Source organism: Pezoporus occidentalis, unplaced genomic scaffold (assembly GCF_034315485.1).
Source record: "Pezoporus occidentalis ecotype Australia unplaced genomic scaffold, CSIRO_AGI_Poc_V1 ctg281, whole genome shotgun sequence".
NCBI classification, from domain to species: Eukaryota; Metazoa; Chordata; class Aves; order Psittaciformes; family Psittacidae; genus Pezoporus; species Pezoporus occidentalis.
The window spans coordinates 41,164-62,146 of NW_026914730.1; the positions used below are offsets into that span (position 1 = coordinate 41,164).

General features: G+C 41.8%; 1 protein-coding gene across 4 annotated transcripts in view; it reads right to left on the reverse strand.

The window, feature by feature from the left end:
- Window positions 1-17,297, reverse strand: part of SMAD1 (SMAD family member 1) — a 48,878-nt gene extending 31,581 nt beyond the window's left edge. The window contains exon 1 of one of the 4 annotated variants that reach the window (XM_062625737.1): window positions 17,277-17,297. The gene's annotated coding sequence lies outside the window, so the exon portion shown is untranslated. Of the gene's footprint in view, window positions 1-16,641; window positions 16,782-16,894; window positions 17,023-17,107; window positions 17,210-17,276 lie in introns of those variants that run through there. The other 3 variants (XM_062625736.1, XM_062625734.1, XM_062625735.1) reach the window with 3 other exon arrangements.
- Between the last annotated feature and the right edge of the window lie 3,686 nt (window positions 17,298-20,983).

Consider the following 20,983-nt stretch of genomic DNA (forward strand, 5'->3'; position numbering starts at 1 on the left):
CGCTTTGATTTCTTTCTTCAAGAGATGTGACTTGTAAAACAAAAGTCCAGAGTCTTCTGCTGAATTACTCTGGTTTTAATCAAAAAGTTCTTTCTTTGCACTTTCTTATAGTAGAAGATCAGATCTTGCTCATCTTAGAAAAATGCACAGAAATCCAGTAGAAGACTCAGTGGCATTACAATACACATGCAAAAGAAAGCAAGTTTCATTTCAAAGTACTGCAAAACTCATTAGAGAGTTTATACAGCACCTGACTTGGCTCCCCTTGTATTTCTGAAATAGGAAAAGAAGAAAACCAAAACTTTTTTACGTGTCTTCTTGGCATGGCAGAAAGAATTAAAGAAAACAAATATGTGATTCTGTGTTAATTTCTGACACATATCATATTATTTGAGGAAAGAGGAGCATACTGGTGCTGAAACACTTTTAACATCTTTATTGGAAGTTGGCAGCTTTTTTCCCCTCAAGCTGCATTAGACCTCCCTTACTTATGCCCAGTAACGGCAGGGAGGGTATTTCCAGCCTGTTCGGTGAAGCAGCCTCTGCCTTGGATTCTGAGAAACCAAAAACCCAGGTCTGTGAAACCTCCTCTAGGCCCACTGCTCATGCTACTTGCCTGAGGGATTCCCTTCCAAGAAAACCTCCCATATACCATTTTTCAGCCCACAGAGAAAATCCTTTCAGGTACCTACATGCACCCTTTAGTTCAGCAGGCAGTAGGAAAGCAAGAGTGTTATGTAAAGAGCAGGTGCTGACTGCACCCCAGCTAACTGTAACAGCAGCTCGTAGAGCTTCTTGTAAGAAACACCTACATGTTCCCAACAGGGCAGTAACATTTGACTTTAGAAGAAGGACTTGTACAACTTCTAACTTACTTGATAAGACAAATCAAATCCATGAGTTCCAAGTGTGACCTGAACACCAAAGAGCAGATTCACCACTTGGTCAAAATGAGGGAGTAATGCCAGCGTATGTTTTACTGAGAGAGACGAGTGGGGTAACAGTGACCCAAACAATAAAACCCCTACTGCCCAATTACTTCAGAGCATGAAGAAATAACTTCATACTATCATTATCTGACAGCTCCTTCCCAATGCTCACCACAGTTCAAACCAAGTACACAATGTCCAGCCAGTTTCTACAATGAAGCACAGCTTTTCCTCCATCTACACCACTCAGCTCCTGGCAGGCAAGGTCCTCCTTGCCCTTGAAGTCTCCATTATGCCAATTACAAGAGTAAAACAGCAGCAAATTCTTCTTATAGGTTTTCTGGATTTGTACTTTGCCTTCTCAAATTGAAGTTACTAGATATGAAAGATTTATTTTTGTCTTCACTATTGCATCTCCAGAGAAAATACCAAGTTTCCATATACATTAGAAACTGAATCCTGTGTTACAATTCCACTAAAATGGCATAAGTCTTTGTAAGCAAATGCGTAATTGTGAGTGAAGAACATAGCAAAGGTGCTTTCCCAGTTAAGAGATGCATCAAGAATTAAATCTGCCCTTTTTCTGATCAAGATTACTTCTTCACAATGCCTTTGCAACTGTTTTGATGTATTAAAAACTGTACTGGAAACGAATTTGAACACATCTCGCAAGAGTCTTACCTACACCTTCATTAAAGCACAGCTCCTGCCTGTTTACAAAAAACACTTAACACATACAGCCTCTTAAATGATCACCAGATCCTCAAATCATGCAGTTCTCACCAGAGTTGAGAAACAATGGTAGATTTCTAGCTTGCACTGCTGAATTTTATGCATTCCTGTGTTCAGATGAACGACTCCACAAAGTCACAAACTGCCAGCTCTTCCTCCAACACCCACTTGTCTCCTTGCCATGCTAGTTTGACTTGCCAAGACTACAGAAAAAAAATCTAACGCCAACTTTGCCAAATTACTTGGTCAGGAAGATGGATAAGCCTATTGCACACCAGGGTTAGTACAAGTAGGATACATCAAAAGGTACACCCAGGTGTGGACAAATCCCTTCTGGTGTTGGCAAGCAGTTGGGACTAAATCGAATGTGTTATCAAAGATAACTCTAAAACAGCAATTTAATATTTTGACTGAAGTCAGGAAGGAACTGTAATTTGATGATTCAGTCAAAACTCCAGCACAGGTGGGATTACAAAACCATGAGCTTCACTAAAATAACCTATAAAATGAATAAAACGCTATGAACTACAAAACTTGCCAGATTGGTGTTCATGAGGTGTGCTTCCCCACCCCCAAATACTATGAAGAAAATGATCTTCATTTTTCACACTCTCTCCAAGCTGAAGAGCTCAAAGAAATTCTTGAATTAAGACAAAACATTACAAAGAAAAAGTTATATGAACAGTTGTTATGAGACAGAGTTACCAGCCATCCTAGTGGGTATTTCACTGTGAAATTTGGGGCAGGTTTATCCTCTTGTGCTGGTCGGTATTTAACTCCACACATTGTCCCACCAGGCATGAGGAGCACTATGGAGTACAGAAGTGTGCAAGGAGCTTGGTCAAGCATTGTTAGATGACACAGGAAATATCCTGACAAATGCAGGACAACTGACAGCCAGCTTTGGAGAACTGACTACAGCTTTGTGAACATGAGATATCTGCAAAGATGCCATGACTATTCTAGCTATTAAAGTTGGAAGTCCTTTTCTAAAAGGTCAAAAAGCTGAGGAAAACAGTGGAGGTTTTTTCCCTTTAATCACAAAACTCCTGCATAACTCCCTTTTTCCACAAAGACCATTCCCTTTCCTGACTTTTTGAACTGTCTTTAGAAAACAGGTGTTGTTTACAACAATAACAAACACACATCTGTGTGGGTGTGTTAATACACACAAAGGCAGGATAACTGAAACCTCTTCCTATATTTAGATCTGTCTGGTCAGCTCTAATTGCATAATTTAATCAAAACCCTCTCCAACGGAAACACATCTATATTCATCACAGGCATCAAAGGAAACATCTTTACAAACTATATCCTTTTACAAACCAACACATGGTCCCACGCCACTTGTCCAATTGTTGAATTCCTCCTTTGGGAAGGGCATGGAATTTTATTTCTTTTTATCAGCTGAAAAAAGCATTTCCCTCCAATTCATCAGCACAGGGCGGGAGGAACTTCCTTCACAGGTGAGATGGGGAAAATTTACTGATGTCACTTTCAGGGATTCAGGTTGTGGAGTTTTTTTTACAGTAGTTAAAACATCTACTTGCAGCATAAAGAAAAACCTTTTAAAACAATAAAGAAAAGCCCCTCACCACCCAGGCATCGAGATTTTTTGAGTAAAGCTCATAAAATGCAAGATACATTTTTGTCTTCACAGAACAGCAAAGCCTAGCACAGGCTGCACAGATTTAGAAAGGGATTTGTCAGCCCCAACCACAGTAGTGCCACAACAGGGTATTTTTTAAGGGAACCCCACTAGATGCACTCCAGTTATGCTCAGCTTATGCAAGCCGCTGCTCCTACAAATGACTCATTTTACCAAGAGCATGCGCCAATACAGTTACGTCAGCTGCATTAAACCACTTCTAAAGACTGTGACCCAGACCTCATTTATCAGAGATTAAGTAAAGATGTTAAATTACAGCTCAAGATCCCCAGCTTTAGAGCAGAATGTTTCACCAAAGCAAGAGACAACAAAAGCTGAGAAAAAAATTACTTTTCCAGTAATAGAAACACTATAAGGTCAAGCCTCAACAAAGCAGAAAAAAACTGATGAAAATTAAACCAAAAAGGAACATCATTAAAATAAATCAGTTAATCTTCTTATACATTAGTCCCCCACCCACCGTTTATGTACTTGAAATAAGAACAGCCTCTTCAGTTTGCCAATACTGAAGATATTTCAATGCATTTCATGAGGTGCATGCTTTACTTCTTTAAAAGGATCTCTCTAGCTTTCCTATTTTTTGCCTTATTTGCAAAAACTAAGGAGCTATTTTTTCCCTTAGACAGACCTTTAAAGCACTGTACCTTTATCATGTCTTTAAAATGTCAAGAGGCAGAGCGAAATATATAGGTTAAATTTTGTGAAGTGTCCTGCAATTCACAAATACCATTCTGGACAGAGTAAGTGTTTAAAGATGATACAGCTTTCAAAACCAAGTTAGTACAACCCAGAAACAAACATGAAGATCTGCCAGATTTCAATCATTGCAGCATATGACTAGTGGCCTGCTGAAAACAGGGACTGGACTTCAGATGACACAAAACCCAGTCTGTTTCTGGTCCCTGTGAGCAGAGCTGCACTACCACATCACAGCAGATTCCCTTGAGTATCTTGGTATGCATCAAGCCACCTGAACTCAACAGACCCTTTACAAATGGAAGCAGCCAAGATCACAGTATTTCAAGATGCCACTTACACACAAGAAAATGAGACTCTTTAAATATTACGATTTCCAGCCAAATACAAATTTGTAGGGATCCTCCTGACGATCAGGTCAAGGAAACTTCACGTTTATGTTTAAAATACACCAGCAAGCCCAGATCTAGGCTGATCAAGGCCTTTACTGGCATGTGAGGTACAAGTCTGAGCCTATGCTAAAAACTTGAATTGCCTTCAACTACACCCCAGTGTAATCCTAGATCAAGGTACCATTTCATCAATACTAAAACCTATACTTGTGAAAGAATAAAGTTATGGACACACTAGAATGAAAGGATCTACATGGTCTCTTACTTTTACAAATGTTTTCCATCAGACAATTATCTCTATAGAACCAAAGGAACAATTCTTGGTTCACCTGTACATCAGGCATTAAGAGCACTAGCTTTCCCCTGAACCTGCAGGCACACTTGGAACAAAACAGGCATCTCATGTTATTGTGGTTGGAGGCCAGCAACCTTCCAGATGACAGTCGTTTCACCAATGAAGTCCAAAGCCCAAAAGCTCTGTTCTCAGGATCATTTTAATCCAAACAAGTCTACTGACTGCAACTGGTTTTGCTATCAATGCAATTTCTTCCTGCCATACCTGAGCCTGTAAAACTCTATCAGCAGGAGTACTGTCATGAAGGGCATTGGGCTGCTGCTCAGGATCCTTAGCTCCCATTTCCCTTGGGCATGCCACTTTCTCATGTCAAGACTTAGCTTCTCCTGCTAACAAACAGAGAATGAACCTCTTGAAAGCTATTGACTGAGAGGCAAGTCTTAGACAAAGAAAGCCACAGAGGCGACCATGGGCACAAAACATTTGTTAGCAGTGCAGCATCGAGACAGCTCTGTGAGAGCACATGCCATTCCCCCAGGCAACGCCTTCACACCACAGAGGAAGAGGGCAGCAAGTCATTCAGCCAGAGGCAGCTTGCCCTGAGCAAGAACATCAGATCTTGAAGGGACCACTGCATCGAGGGGCCTGAGGGCAAAGGCACCAGGACTGAGGCTGAAGTACATACCAGCACTATCACACTCACCACAGCCAACAAAAGTGCCTCCAAACTACTGCCAACAGGGAACGGCTGAGCACAGATCCAAAAGTCACTCTTCTGAAAGGGCAAAACAAGGGAGTGACCATATGTGAGAAGCCAGAAAGCTCCAAGAAAACTGTGGGATGAGGCAAAAGCAGCTGCCACAGCCCTGTGCCAGAACATCTGCAGAATCTCACGTCAAACTGTTTTCTCATATTCCTGAGATCAAGGCTTTGGAGGGTTTTGTACAAAGGCCTCAACCCACAGATAGGAACTGATAATTCATACAGCACTTGGAAACTGCATAACTTGAAAGGAAGTGGGAGACATCCTCCTACATTGCTTACTGAAAATACGCAAGTTTTACAATACTAGAAAATGGCTGTAATTTATCTATCTCATCCCCTGGTTATCTGTAAGCTTTTTATGACTTTGGAAAAGGAATCGAGCCACATAAAGAATTACTCCGTACCCTTTCTTTATCTGCAACCTTTTTTTAATAACAGTCTATATGATTCTGCATATGGAATTAAGGCAACTTGTTATTCATTCCACAACAGTTTTCCAAGACCAGTTTCAAGTTTCAAAATTCAGGTTTTGCAAAGTTACAGTACTGCAACCTTACAGCTGAGACAAGAAGACACAGTAATTCCCAAACACCACAGACAGGTTCTGTGAGGTTGTCAGTAGGAAAGCTAAAACAGCCATAAAGTTTCTAAATTTTCCACTACATTATGCTACTGAACAGTTACAGCCATCCTACTACAGAGGACAGGACTCCAAGCCCCAAACACGCTGCTGAGTCAGATTGCAAGGATGAACTTCGAGAACTTATAACTCTCCATGACTACTTACTTCCAGGCTGAAAGCCAGCGCACAAAAAGAGCACATGAAGATTTCAGATTACTTGGCTTTAAGCAATCTAAATTAAGCCTTTAATTCTGGGAATAAAACCAGTACTCCCCAGTTCCTGAGATAACAAGCCTTTAGGCTCAAATAACCCTGACTGCTGGCCTAGAAGACTGAGAGCCCTTGTGTCCCAAGTCAGGGAAGGCAAGAAGCCAGGCAAAGGTGTGATGGAAACCTGCCTGCATTCACAAATACAAGACTTCAGCTAAAGCAGCCTGCCACCAATGCTCTCAATTCACAAATCACAGGAAATACATTGGGTCTGACCATGAGCAACAGTCACAGCTGATAAACTAGTGGGGACAAAGGCAAAGGGAACAGTTATCCAGTAAACCGTAGTAAACAGCTCTGGAGTGCTTATGCCAGCCAGTTAAGTTAGCTGATGCTTTCTGCATAGAACAAAATTTCAAAGAAGCCTGTAGCCAAGTCAGAGTAAAAAAAACTTCCCACATAACAGAAGGTTACAAGGGAATTCAGCAAGAACATCAATCACTCCAGCACTGCCTCTAGAGAAAAAAAAAACTTAAGTTTCTATTTTAAATTTCTACATAGTCTGATTCCTTGAAGAAATATATTACAAAGGTGCAGTGTGTGAAGATGTTAAATAGCTAGCAGTAACAAGAAAAAGGGGGTTTAAATATATCTACTCTATCTTGTTAAAACAAGTGCTTTCTATATTTTTTTTTTTGAGAAAAACGGATTGAAAGCCAAAAATTTTAAAGTGACTTACACAGTGGTGCAAAACCCAGAAGATGCACAAGCAGTGCACTAGTTGACATAACGTATCAGCTTCAGGTGCCCTAACTGTCTTCACTGGCAGTGATTTCTGGAAATATCAGTCTGCTTTTACAGAAGAGTTTCTAATGGATTTAATATTTAGCTTTTCTTTACTTTCTTGATAATGCTGCTAACAGTACCTGGTTGGCCAGTTGTTTCAATTTATTTTCATCCTCTAAAGAGGAAAAAGAGGTTTCCACTACTAAGAAGTTAAAAGTTTGAGGACACTCTTTTCCCATGAGGAAAAACACTGGTCCTGTCTCATACATGCACTAGATGTGCTCTGCTCATACAGTTTTATTAAACCAGAAAAACATTTCTAATATAGCTTGCAGTTTATACTAGCAGAACAGTACTTCAACAGAAAAGCTTGTTCAAATGCTCCTTCCCATCCATCCTCCCTCACTCCCATAAAATATACTGTATCATTAATCACTGTCGTTCTGCTGCCAATGTAACTACACTGGGGCTTTGTGGCTGATGTAACTGTTGGCAGTCTAACCTCACCATGCTAATCACCAACCTAAGTATCTGGGAAAAAAAACTGTAAATTAGACCTTTGCTTGGCAAGCGTATTAAGGAAGTCTTCATCTGGGAGTACTACAGTGCTCGTTTATAACTGGCTACCTCCAACAGCTGCCTTGGGCCAGCAAGGTCACAGGTCCACAAGCAGATGAGCAGCTCAACAGCCTGCTCCTACCAAAAGAGAAAAGGTTTCCCTTAACTCTCTTGTGCCAGCTTTGGTACTCCCAACATAATTTCCCATCTGCTTACATTCTGTTGGCCAATTCACCTTCCTAACCTAGCAAAAACAACAACAAAAACCACTGCTGTGGTCCAGCAGAACAGCTGGAACAGCTCAGAGCAGGATGAGCACCCAAGTCACCAGCCAGCATATGCAAAGAAACCTGTGGCTGAGGCTGAGAGGAGCCAAACTGTTAAGAGTTCTCTCTGTCTTGTAGAGCTGCCACCCCTCTGATTTTACATGATACACAGACAAAGATTAGCTCACACTCAGACATGAGTACTTCAGTCGATTTGCAAAACCTCATCTCATCCCCAGAGCAATGAGCTCTGCCCCAGCTGGTCCTGAATAACCACCCTAGGAAGCACTTCACCCCCCCATGCTGCTAACAGTGCCTTCTGTTCTAGGTAACCAGACAGCAAACTACAGCAAAAAGAAAAATTATCCCCTATTCATCTGTCAAAAAAATACCACACACCACAGAGTTCTGAGAGTATTTCTAAAATATTTCCCAGACGAAATCTAATATGACACATTACAGAAGCTATAATTACATTATCTTAAGGTTTTAAGTTAATAAAGACAAAGATTTTGTATTTGGCTACCACATCCAAGTGGAAGCATTTAACACTGACAATAACTAGCACGGATAATAAAGGGCCTATTATTAAGTATGGCAGACCGTAAAGCCAGTAGTGGGCAAAAAATGCAAAACAGGAACCTGCAATACCCAAGATGGCAACCTGGACATAAGCCAAGTTTTCCAAGACATTCAGCAAGGTCAAAATTCACATTTTTCAAAATCACAACATTCACCAGGTAATTAGCAGAACACAGACAAAGACATAACCAATGTCTGTGCACGCTAGCTATCTACCTGTCTCCTCAGTGATAAAAAGGCAGAAGCATCTGACAGCAAGAGGAAAGACCAAAAGATTGTGTGATGGGAGATGAAACTTTGCTCCTAAATGTTGGAGATCCATGGTGAGACCTCAGTAGAGCCACACAAGTTGAGTCTGTGCTCCTTATCTCTTTCCAACCTGTGCAGGGAAGCACACACTTTAGATGTGTTTGAAATTCCCCAAAACTACACATTTGAAATTAAATCACTGTAATCACATTAGGCATTTAACAATCCCTGAAGCCATCGTATCTATGAGAAGGTTGGGTAAATTTCAAATCAACTTTCATTACTGTTGTGATAAAACAATAATGCTGTTGTTATACAACTGGATAAAAAGGAGTCATCTGGACATGGTCCTGGGCAAGCTAGGTGACTACGCTTGAGCAGAGGGCTGGACCAGATGACCTTTCCAATCTCAACCACCCTGTGCCTGTGATTCTGTCAACCTCTCAACACAACCATGTGCTAATCATTTGAAAGCAAGAATTTGGTCCACATCAAAAAAACAACTGTTCCAGGAAAACTGGAGAGAACTCTGCTTGTCTTGACACAAATATAGAATCACATCAACTGCTACCAGGTAGAGGTAGGGCCCAAGCTCTATTTGCCATTCACAGGCAGAGTCACAGAAGAACTGCTTTCTAAAGTAATATTCTAGTAATTCTAAAGTAATTCAACAAATAATAGACTCTCATAAATAATGATAAAAATCTCAATCAGACCACTGTTTCTCTGATTTTGACCACTTCACCAAGTCCTATTAAAAACTGCCCTCCAACTTAACAGTAAGAACTATACTTAAGCAAGTACTACTTTTAAGAATTTCAAATCCAAACAAGGGGGAGCAGAAGGCAAAGCAGAGGACAATACCACAAGAAATAATCCCTCTCCAAATTTTACGTAACTTTTAGAATATTTTAGAATATTTTCAAAGCATCCAGAAGTCTGAGTTGCCTCGCTCATCCTTCCTCCACTGCTTGTAACCTCGAAGTTTGGCTTCACACATGGCTTCATTCCATTCAAATGCAAGTCCTCACCACTGCCACCTTGCTTCACATACAGCCCTGGTATGAAGACGCTTTTCCACCCCTTTTTTCACTGCTTGTGAGCTACTGAAAGCTACTGATCTATAGAGGTTCCTATACCATCCTGACCACTATAGCACCAGGTAACTTAAGTAACCATGACTAACCCTTGTCATGTTTGTCTCCCAGGACCTATAAGCAGAATCTACACTCCTAAGTCGGCACTAGTAGCCTAACTTGGAAATAACTTACTTGCCTCATGGCATGCAGCTCAGAAGCCCTTGGAAAAAAAAAAAAAAAACTGGCCAAGTGAGCAAAGGTGCCAACTTTTCTGTCCTACCAGAACACTAGCAGTTTGTTCTGTAACACCTTGAGGGAGCTAGAAAGAAAAGGACAGAATTAAAAAACAACAGACAAGAACAACCACAAAAACCCCAACCCATGCACTTTTGCTATTCTTTAGCTTTCTAATTTACATGGACACCACAGAGAATTAAGCCATCAAGTGAAATAACATGAGATGTGTCAGTTTCACACTATCTTCCATTCTCTCTCTCACACACACACTCTTCCGAATTTGTCTTGGAGAAAATTTTTGAGAGCTCTCTTTCACCTGTCTTGGAAATACGACTAGTTACAAGCCATGTATTTTGCTCCCAGCATGTCAGCTGAAAGTCCTTATTAGTAAGGTACATGTAAATCCACAAAGACATTTGATTAATTCCTCTTATGTCAATATTCAAATGAAACCTAACAGGTACAAAGGTGAAATGTGTTGGTAGAATAAAGTCAACCATGCAGCTCATTAACAGCATCTAACCAAACAGCAGATGTTTCCTCCTCCTATCTCCCGTAGAAACATAGTTAAGTGGAAGCCACAATTTGTTGCAACATGAATTTCTAGTTATTTAATTCATCTTTAACTAAAACTGATTTTATGCTTTTAAGCATTTAAACAATATTTAAATATTTATGTATAAATAGTATTACACAGACACACCTTGATGAATTTACAAGCTTTTCCCAACTATATATAGGTTTAGTCTACTTTTATCTGATCCAAGTAACTTAACTTGCAACAGCAGTGAATGTTATTTTAGGCACCCATAGGTGCACAAGGACATACAGCACAGCTATCAAGTGTGAATAACCCTATATACATACCAGCATAAGAATAAGGTGTCCTCAAGAGTCTCATGCCCTGGTTTCATCACACAACACCAGACAGAATGCTGCTATTATTGTCAATGCCTTAAAATGCCTGAAATCAAAAATATGAAATTATTTTTAAGAAAAATATCCTCAGTAAGTCAGTCTTTCATGTAAACACAGACAAATGGGACAGTAATTCTCAGTACTTAACAACGTGACAAAGAAAAGCAAGCAGAAGTATGATCAATGATGGTCACTGCTTGCCCCAAGCAATTTGAACATAAAGAATTCTCTGAATTCATCGAAGACTTTTTGACCTGCTGTATCAGTGTCAAGATATTAGCCCTGTGTGCACACACTTTTTTGCTTTCACTTACCTACACAAATTTTTAAACTATACATCAGTCTTGCAACCTCTGCGGAAGAAACTGTAATGCTGTAAATCCTAAAATTCAACTTCTACTCTTGCACAAAATCTGTATTTAGAGGATACATTTTCAGCTTCTCCTCAAACAGTGCATCAGACCAAGTACTGAGTGAAGGTCCACCAGTCAAAGCTGGAGGGCAGATGTTACCCTACACTCATGCTCGGGACAGCAGCAAGGAGACAGTGAAAACTTGCAATTCTGTCTATAATCACTTCAGCATTGTACAAAAATTTTTAATGGGTATCTTGCTTCCAAGTTACCCAATACCGGACCAATAGTCCATACATCAGTTTGATGTGGATTGGCATTTTAATGATTTCAATGACAAAAACTTGCAAATTAAATGCTTCTGAATACCATTAAGTGCTAGAATTCAGACTGTCTATATTGCTCTCAGTCTCATCTGCTGCCATATTGGGATGAGTGTTCCCTTTGTAAGCACAGAAATATGAAATAATGCTTCAGAAATCACTGGTGAGCCACGTTAATGATTTGCTTACATGCCAGCAGTATCAGATGATATTGCTTTGAACAGTGCCTAAATATAATTACTTATAAAAATGCATGTTTTAAAATAATTTTTTTCCCTCCCTACTCCCTAGACTTTGCCTGTGCATGCTGGGGGAAAAAGTGGGAAAGATTAAAATGAGAAAGACCGGTGACATCTAGTATCAGTCTCCCAAGTGGGTATCTCATTTTGAAATACAAGTGATATATAGTCTAGAACAATTACAGATCTATGTTTGAATGACTGAACTGCCCAAGTGACTAGAATAGCTGTACTGGTCAAGTTCCCTGCATTTGCAAGTCTAGAGGGGAAAAAAAGTTTCAACTCTTGATCTGAACTCAGCTTTTATGCAGTTTCGCAAGAGACAGCACCCGCAAGAAGAGTACAACTGAGTAAAGGAATCTGTACTTGCAGAAAAGCTTTTGTAACTTAACGACAGCTCAACCCAGCAACTGTGTCTCACACACTAGTGCTATAAGAGGGCAGCACCGTGGTCACACAGCTGTGCAACACTTCCACCATCATAATCCCAGTGCCACAGTACCTGATACACATCCTCCCTCCTCCCCCAGAATAAAACATAAATAAACGCAGACCCATTCACACAGTTCAGCAGAGTTCAGCCTTACTTGCACTGAATGCTTGACCTCACACAGTCTAATTAGAGGTAGTGTGCTCAATCTTTGTTCCTATTCGGCCAGAAGGCACTTCTCAAAGCCAATACATACAGGCATAAAGCTGAAGGAGGGAGAAATCCTGTACGACCTGGGTTCACTTTGAAGAACGTTTTAAGTTCCTTGAAATTAGCCTGTTTATTTTATGAAATGTTTGGCTTCTCAGTTAAAAAACAAAGACATCTCCCACTCAAATACACACAAACCCCAAAACCTTCTGTAATGCAAATTAACATTTGTCCTCTGAGGAGGATAGGGATCTTTGTGGCAGCCATTAGCTGCCAAAAATGTTCTCCTCCTCACCCCAGAATCCACCCTCTGCAAAGCCCTTCACAAAAGGCCCAATCTAACATATTCTCTGCTTATTTTGAATCTTGAGAAATAGTGACATTCTAAAGGAAACAGTTATAGGGCAGCCTGCAGGGATTCAACTCTAGCAATTAGAAAGTATCAATTTAAAATAACTTGTTTCCCATCCCAAATTAAAAACACTGTTCTAACACAAAAATCCTCTGTGCTGTTCTAAAGTTACACCATCGTAGCTTGGGCAAAATAGCTACAGAAGTCCAAGATGCCTGCGCAGAAATCCTTTAAGTCACCAGCATTTCAAGCCACACTTGCCAACTTGGTGTTTATGTTTCAAACTCAAATTTTCTATTCAGTAACTTCAAATGTAAACTTCTAGGAACTGCGTTATCACCTTTTAAGACTTGTATGCATTCAATTTTTTGAGACACTGCTACACACAGAGGAAAGGCCTGTGGAAGTATACCAGTCTGCAGCTACTGGAGGAAAACAAGTGAAGTTTTTATGTGCAGAACACACCTTTCCCCACTCCGAAGGCACAACTGGGTGAGTTTGTCATCAAAACCTGAACCAGAAATTAAAACCAAACAAAAATTAGTAGAATCTATTAACTAGAAGGCAATTTGTGAAATCTGATTTTATCGCTCTCTCTTCAATAAGGTAGCTCCATTTATTCATCTGCATTCATACAGCAAAAGAGAGCTCCATATACAAATTCTGCAAGACGCTGCAACTGAAAGCGAGCTTTCTTTTATCTGCCACTCAGAAAGCACCTAAGCTAAAGGGCATGCTATCAAGATGCAACTGAACTTGGTGAGCAGCACACCTCTTGCCATTACTGACCATTTATTTTCTCTGCTTAAATCTCTAAACTTTCCTAACACACTGCACGGTGATTTTATCAGCAGGAACAAGATCTGTTTGGTATATAATAAAGGTTTTACTATCTGTGGCATGCAAATTCCTAAGCTACTTAGAGATGAAACATGAATCCAAGGCCACAGATACCTTCACTAAGAAGAGCAGTGACCTATGCCAACCCATATTCAAAATTACAGTCTCTGTTCCAAAATAAAATTGGTCATATAGCTCAAGATATGACTAAAATTCTGTCTTATACAAGAACTCAGATCAGCAGGAACACTTCAACAGGCTGTTACAAACTTCAGTAGAATAAAATACTAGGAAATGCCTGTTTCTCCCTTTAATACGAGCTAGCACAGTCTGCAGGTACAGTCTAGCTGATTTTCAGGCCTGGAAAGGTATACAAAATGCAGAGAGATTCACTCACAACCACTTCCCCCACATACACCTCCAACCTGTACATGCCTTCATCTATTCCAGTTGCCAGTGACTGCAAGAAAGAGGTTAAGAGTCAACCTAAACGAGTTCAGCATTTATTCTTGACAGGGCCGCAAGCTTTAATTTCAACCACTTCCTGCATAAGTTAAGTAATACCGTGCTCTCTGTATTTGATTCTTCAGCCACCCATATCTGAAGCACAATGGGACATGTCACAGACACTTGCTTCGCTGCCCTCATAATACAGTTTAATTATGATGACTGAACTAACGGGCTCACATCATAGACTTTTACAGGTTGACCCTGTGTCATCCTGATGTATCATTTTGCACCAGTTTAGTGCTGCAAATCAATTTAAGATCTCCAGCAGGTTGAAAAGGCTGGTAATGATGCTTTCTCTGCAGCCTCTGGGGACTCCACATTATACACAACTTACATTATTTATAAAGCTGAGATGATGCCTCCATTAGGCTTGCAAGACTACTCAAATGAGCTTTTATTCTACACACACAGCTTGGGCTTCATAGAGCAGAACACTGGCTATATGTAATATGCATTGTAATATTGAAGCATTCACGCTTCAATAAAAGGAAAAGGTCATAACCCCTTCATTTTTTAAAATTTAAATCTTTATACTAAGCAAAACCTCATCATTTAATCTGAGTAATTTCCCAATATACAGAAACACTAGCAGCACTTTTATTAACCTCTGTATTGCTTTTCTTTATGTTCAACTCTTTAGTGTTCAAACAACAGAGGAAAAGCAAACATTCATCAGCTTTCAAACATTTGATAGTTCATATTTATACAGAAACATCTCCATCTGCTTACTCAGTCACCTTTTCTCAAATGTATTGGATCATCACATCTTCAAGGGTACACAAAAAGACAAACCAAACAGAACAGAGTAGGAAAAAAATGTATTTGATTACATATCCAACAGTTGATGGGATCAAAACCAAAGGAAGGACAAATCCCTACCCTTAGGGTAACCTGATCATGCCTTGAACAAATCTTCTCTGGTAGCTGTGAAGGTTTCTGGATCACCCAAATCAAGAGAAATTTCTCTCAAGGGCCTAATTACAGCCTGAAGTAAATTGCAAGATTTCATCAGTAAGAACACAGCAAGAACTTCAGAAAGGGCTAGGTATCTTTCATTTTTATAATGATGCTCTTCCTGTCATAGTAAAGAAGTGATCACACAAAACTTGCACTAAAATCCAATGAGAACCTCTAAAAAGCATCACAGCACTGTTCGCTGGTTCTATGGAAAATAAAGTAAGTATTAATCAGTTGCAAATAGAAATTCATCTCCCATAATTCAGCAGTTACTGACAAATAAAAGAAAAAAAATTAAGTCAATGTTAACACCTCAGGTTCCCTCACATGACTAGCTCCTATTGTTTGACAGGACAAGGTGCACACTGTTAGCCACATGAAGCCTAAGCAGAATTACAGACACATGCCAGCAAAGAAACGTAGTCTCTGTCGGCTGTGCTAGCTGCAGTTTTCACTCTTATTCTCAAACACTGCTTAAAATCACATATAACTGTTGGGGAAGAAAATACAAAGTTGACTTCTGGGTGCAAAAGAGATCTGAACTATCTGCTATAACATGTCTGAAATACAGCTTTTTCCTAAGCACATTAGTTTCAAGATGTCATATCCTTAAACGCTTACATCCATTAAACACTGACATGCTTCATGCGATGAGCTTTTCCATTTGCTTGTATCTGAAATACACATTATCTATTTTTATTCCTCCCCACCTGGATCTAACAATACTTCTTCCCTGAATAAAATTTTTACGTTTTAACATGCAGCAAGCAGCATTTTTTCCCAAAATACACCCAAATAAGTCTTATTGCTCAGAATAAACTCCAATTATTCAGACACCGTAAAAGCAAACTGTAAGGTCTGACCATGCATCTTCGTCAGACTGATCTACTAAAAAAAAGAGCAAGCACGGCAACCCTTTCTCACTCAGGACTCCAAATGACTTCAGTTTATTAAAAAAATAAAAAGTCAAGATTTGGCCAAGATCCTTTTGAAGGCATGACTGAATATTTCCACACCAGTAAGTTATAATAGGCTTTAAAGATCTACATTCAGCTTGGCTGTAGAGTCCGAGTATATGAAGAAACTACACTGGGGACAGGAAAATCTCCAGCATTCAGACCTTATAACAGGGAGGAGGAAAAAAATTACTGAACTTACCTTGACCTCTAAGCACAGATTTGTCATTAAAGGGGGGAGGTTAAAATAAGAAAAAGGAGGGGAAGGGGCTGTGGAAAGAAAGGAAGGAGGAAAGAACCCCCACCTTCAGCGGTCAGGGACACGGGCCGGCCGGGGCAGGCTTTTCCTCACAAACACAAAGGAGAGCTTGCTCCGGACGGCCGGGGCTGCGCCGCGGGAGCAACCCCGCGTTCACCAAGGGGCAGAAGGGCGGCTTCCCAGTGGAGCCGGGCTCTCCCTCCCGCCGGGCCCGACGCGGCACCTACCCACAAACTTCGAGCCGGGAACGGCCGGCTGGCAAGCGGCCCTGGGTCTCCCCCAGGCTGCCGGAGGGACGCCATCATGCCGCGGAAACGAGCGGAGCCGCGCTCCCTTCACGGCGCGGAGCAACCTCTCTCGGCCCGCCGGGAAGGAGAAAGGGGGAGAGCGCCGCAGGCTGTGCCGCCCGGCGCGATAAACGGGGAGAGGAGCAAGGGGCTGGTTATGGGAGCGGGGTGGGTAACGCGAAGTTGCCGTTACCGGCGGCGCGGGGTCTCGCTCGCCCTGCCTCAGCGCCTGGCTCGATCCGGTCTCGCTGGCGTCAGGCAGTCGGAGCCGCCCAGCCCCGCCGCGCGCCGCGCCACCAGCGCGTAGCTCCCCAGCACACGCGCGCGCACACGCGCGCGCTGCTGCGCTCCTTCGCTCCTTCGCTCCCTCCCTCCCTCCCTCCCCAGCTCCCCCCCCCGCTTGCACCGGCCCGGCAAGGGATCCTCTCCAAACTACCGCCGGGCCCCGCTAGGAGCGCTGCGCGCGCCGCCGGACAGCGGCCGTCCTGAGGGGAGGGGAGGGTGAGGTGGAGGCGGGAAGGAGCTCGGGTGGGTTCAGCCCCTGTCACCCACGCTCCTTCCGTCCCGGTGTCAACCCGTGTTAGCGCGGCCGCCCTCGGGGCCTATGGAGGTCAAAAAGGCGCTCATGGATCCGCCCGTGATGTTGTGGCGGCCGAGGGTGAGGGAAAGCTCCAAGGGCCGCGACACTGGCTATTAGAGTTCAGTCCTGAAAGGCTCCGATGGAGCTGGAATCCATCCTGTCTCTTGCTTACAGGTGATTCAGCCCCTAGGTTGGTCAGTGCTTAATACTGCAGGAGCTGCTGTAACACCTTCCAGTACCAGGTCACTGTCCCCACGTGCTTTACGTGTGGACCTCAACCTGGCCATAGGTACTGCTATGGTTACTCCTGCTTTATGCAAGTGAAACTATTAAAGTGCTTGAGGCTTCTTGTGCAATCAGATATACAGCAATGAGGTCTCGCCCTGGTGGCCCTCTGAAGTGAAAACCTGAACTCTATGCAAGTGTCTGGTCGAAAGTGGACCTACCTGGAAGTTCACAGCCCATCTGAGGAACAGTAAAGCCTCTCTTACCTGCTGTGCTTACAGGAATGCTTACAGTAATTGGGTGAGCACAGTGCGAGCTGGGCTGAACTGAAACTGATTATTTAACAATTCCTTTGGCTTTTACCAAGTCATCGTTCCTGGAAGGAGATATGAAGTAACATGTGCGAGATATTTCCACATGGCAAAATATTACAATACACTGGTGTAATTACACCTTGTACTTACGCCAGTGAATTTTCACATGTATATGAAGTTCTAGGTACGTATTAACTTCTCTTTAAAACCTATCAGAACTGAGGCCCAGAAAAGCTAAGGCTGAGTTTTTTACAGGATGACCAGTAGTCCTGGAGTCACCCACCTTCCCACCCAGGTTCATTAGAAGTCTTAAGATGCAGAACTGGAATGGCCTGCCCAAGGTCACAGAAGAATCATGACAGCAGCACTAAAAAACACCCAGTGTTATGGCTGTGATGTTAGCACTTCTTTTTAACTTCATAATCTAAAATTCATCAATTGCTTTGTGGAAATACTACATAAATTGCAAACAGGTAAATTGTACTACATTGCTAAGCAGCATGCTACAACAGAAGCACAGTGAGGAACTCCCACAAAGAATGATGCCATAATATTGATGGGGGAAGTCTGGAATAAAATTAGTATTTTACTGCTTAAGTTTTGAGCCTTAAGTGATTCAAGATGAGTGAGCTTTGGTAATCAGTTTTAACTCGTATTTTGGGGTGGTACTGTATGCAATTACAGTTAGCAAGTATACTTTTTACATGCAGTCATGCACAGATACAGTACAACACTGGGCTGCAGGTATAACTGATAAGGGTTTATCTCAAGACAAACTAAAATGCCTTTAAATTTTGTCAATGTAATGGGGATATTTGCAAGCAAGGTATGAAAAACATGAGATTGCTTCTGGGTTTTCTACTATGGCAATGCTTAAATCAGGGCCACGTGTCCTGGGTAAAGAGTGATGAATGCAGCAGTAGTGTCTGCCCCAAGAGCTTGGCAGTCTCGGTGATACAGTTTCACAGAGAGAAATACACAGGAAAGGCCTTACATGTGCCTGAGGTCTGCTGTGCTTTGCAGCCTGACTTGGCAGGACCATGGGTGGCATCAAGCTCCATCCGCTGGATCCTCACTACTTGAGTATCTTAGTGCATGATTCACACTAAACAGATATGACAAGCAGATAATTAGGGAAGCACTGCAGTTTGTCAGGTGTCTTGTTAGAACTGCATTTTTATGGCTTTTGCTGTTGTTAGGGTTGACTGGTTGGTTTGCTTTGGCATAAGAGAATCAAATTATTTTCTACTTACATTGAGGCTTGGAGAGAATCACATTAATATGCTCCTTTACCTAAAAAGGGCTCTAAAACAGCTAAGTATGGCCTTTTGCCGATGTTTAACAACCAGAATGGTTGTTCAGGAGAGAGCTGGTTAGAAATGGGTTCTTGTTGCGTGAGAAGACCAGAGGGCAAGCAGAAGCAGTGTTCCATGGTCAAATCTGCCATAAGGCTTCCCTGGCTGGTCTGTTTTGGTACATAGCTGAGTCAAAACTTCAGGTTAAGATGTCCAACTCGTAGCTAACTGTCCAAGCCCATTACTCTGTGTGTGAGTAGTATCAGGAGTGTCTTACTTGTACGTTCACCACTTCTAACTCCATTGGCTATTTTAATATACTTTAATTAAACATCATTAGCATCTGCCTAGGTATTCTGAAAAACATGAGGAAGATGAAAAAAGGAAAGGAGAGGGGCACATACACCTGGGTGTCTTGCTTGATGCTGCTTCTGTAACAGCGTTCCTCCTCTGCATTGGCCTGAATAACTGTGCTATATCAAGAGGTGACAGAGAACTTGTGGTTTTTTCCTCTTTTTCCTCTGCAACTACATGATCATTCAGACTGGTGCAAGGAAAACAGGCCATGAGGCTGGGGAAATGAAGAAAAAGATGAACTATCCCTTCTGTAAACAGCCTGACTTTTCAACAGATCAGGTGTACAATCCAATGACCCCATCAGTCATAAGGCCTGTGAACCTGTATTTTAACGGACCTGGGGCACTTATGCAGCTAAACTTCTAACAAGATTCTCAAAGGGAAGTTTAACCTCATAGGCACTTTTTGACATCTCACCAGGCACCACCAAGCACCTGCCTAATCACCTTTAAAATCTGTCTCAGAATCAGCATATCAGAAGGCAAAGTGCTAAAAAGATATTAATTATGCTGCATATTTTATACTACTGTATTATGTAACAAATATGTAAGAAATACTGCTACTAATACTGCTACTACTACTATTAGCTTTCAATTTCCTCTAAATTTAGAGGTCATATGCAGATTATGATTTAGTATTTCTTGTTAGCCTCAGCCAGGCTTCTTCTGGCTTATTCAGGAGCTTCCAGGGATAGAATGCCTTCTGGAGACAGTTTAGCTCCAAACTCAGTAACTTTGCTTCAACTTTATGTACACCAGCTTTCTGCAAGAAAGCAGTTTCATGGATAATTAAGTTGTATCAAACACTATTATTTACATTAAAATCACTGCAGTACTTTTTAGCCATTACAGTGTCGCACTGGTGTGGGAAAATACCAACAATATTTTCAGAGAGAAGAGGCAGTTCTGCCAAGAAGTATAACAGCTTTCTAAGGATATTTTATTTCATTATTTCCTTGCTACCTGGCCTGGCTGGTAAAGTTTATCAACCCCTATCCTTCATGGCTTGTCTGCCTCTTCTTTGCATAGGTGAGGTATTAAGCAAGCCTCCCACCTCAGCATTATTAAAATAGGATATGCAGACTGTTTAGCAACAACACACATGTGTTTGGGAAAGATGCCTCGGGCAGAAGACAGCATGTGGGAGAAGGTAAGGAGTATTTTTAGGAGGTCATCGTAACTGTGCAAAGCTGCATATTGTTTTCCACACCCATCTGGATAGAAGGAGCTCTCTAGCCACAGCAGCACAGAGTTCATAGCTGATTTCCACTGCCGAGAAAGGCACTTGGGTTTGAGTTAGTTTGAATACTTCAGTCCTGCACCACTGCAGAAGTGTTCAGCCCATGCAAGTATGGTGGGATGGGCCTCCAGACACAGACTGAACAGGGCAGCAAAATGACAGCAGCAGCAAAGCTTCTCATCTGACATCCTGACCCCATTAAAGAGGGGTCAGTGGCCTTCCTGTCACCACTGGCCTCTGTGCACAGCTGGAGTGAAGGGGCTGTTGGGACT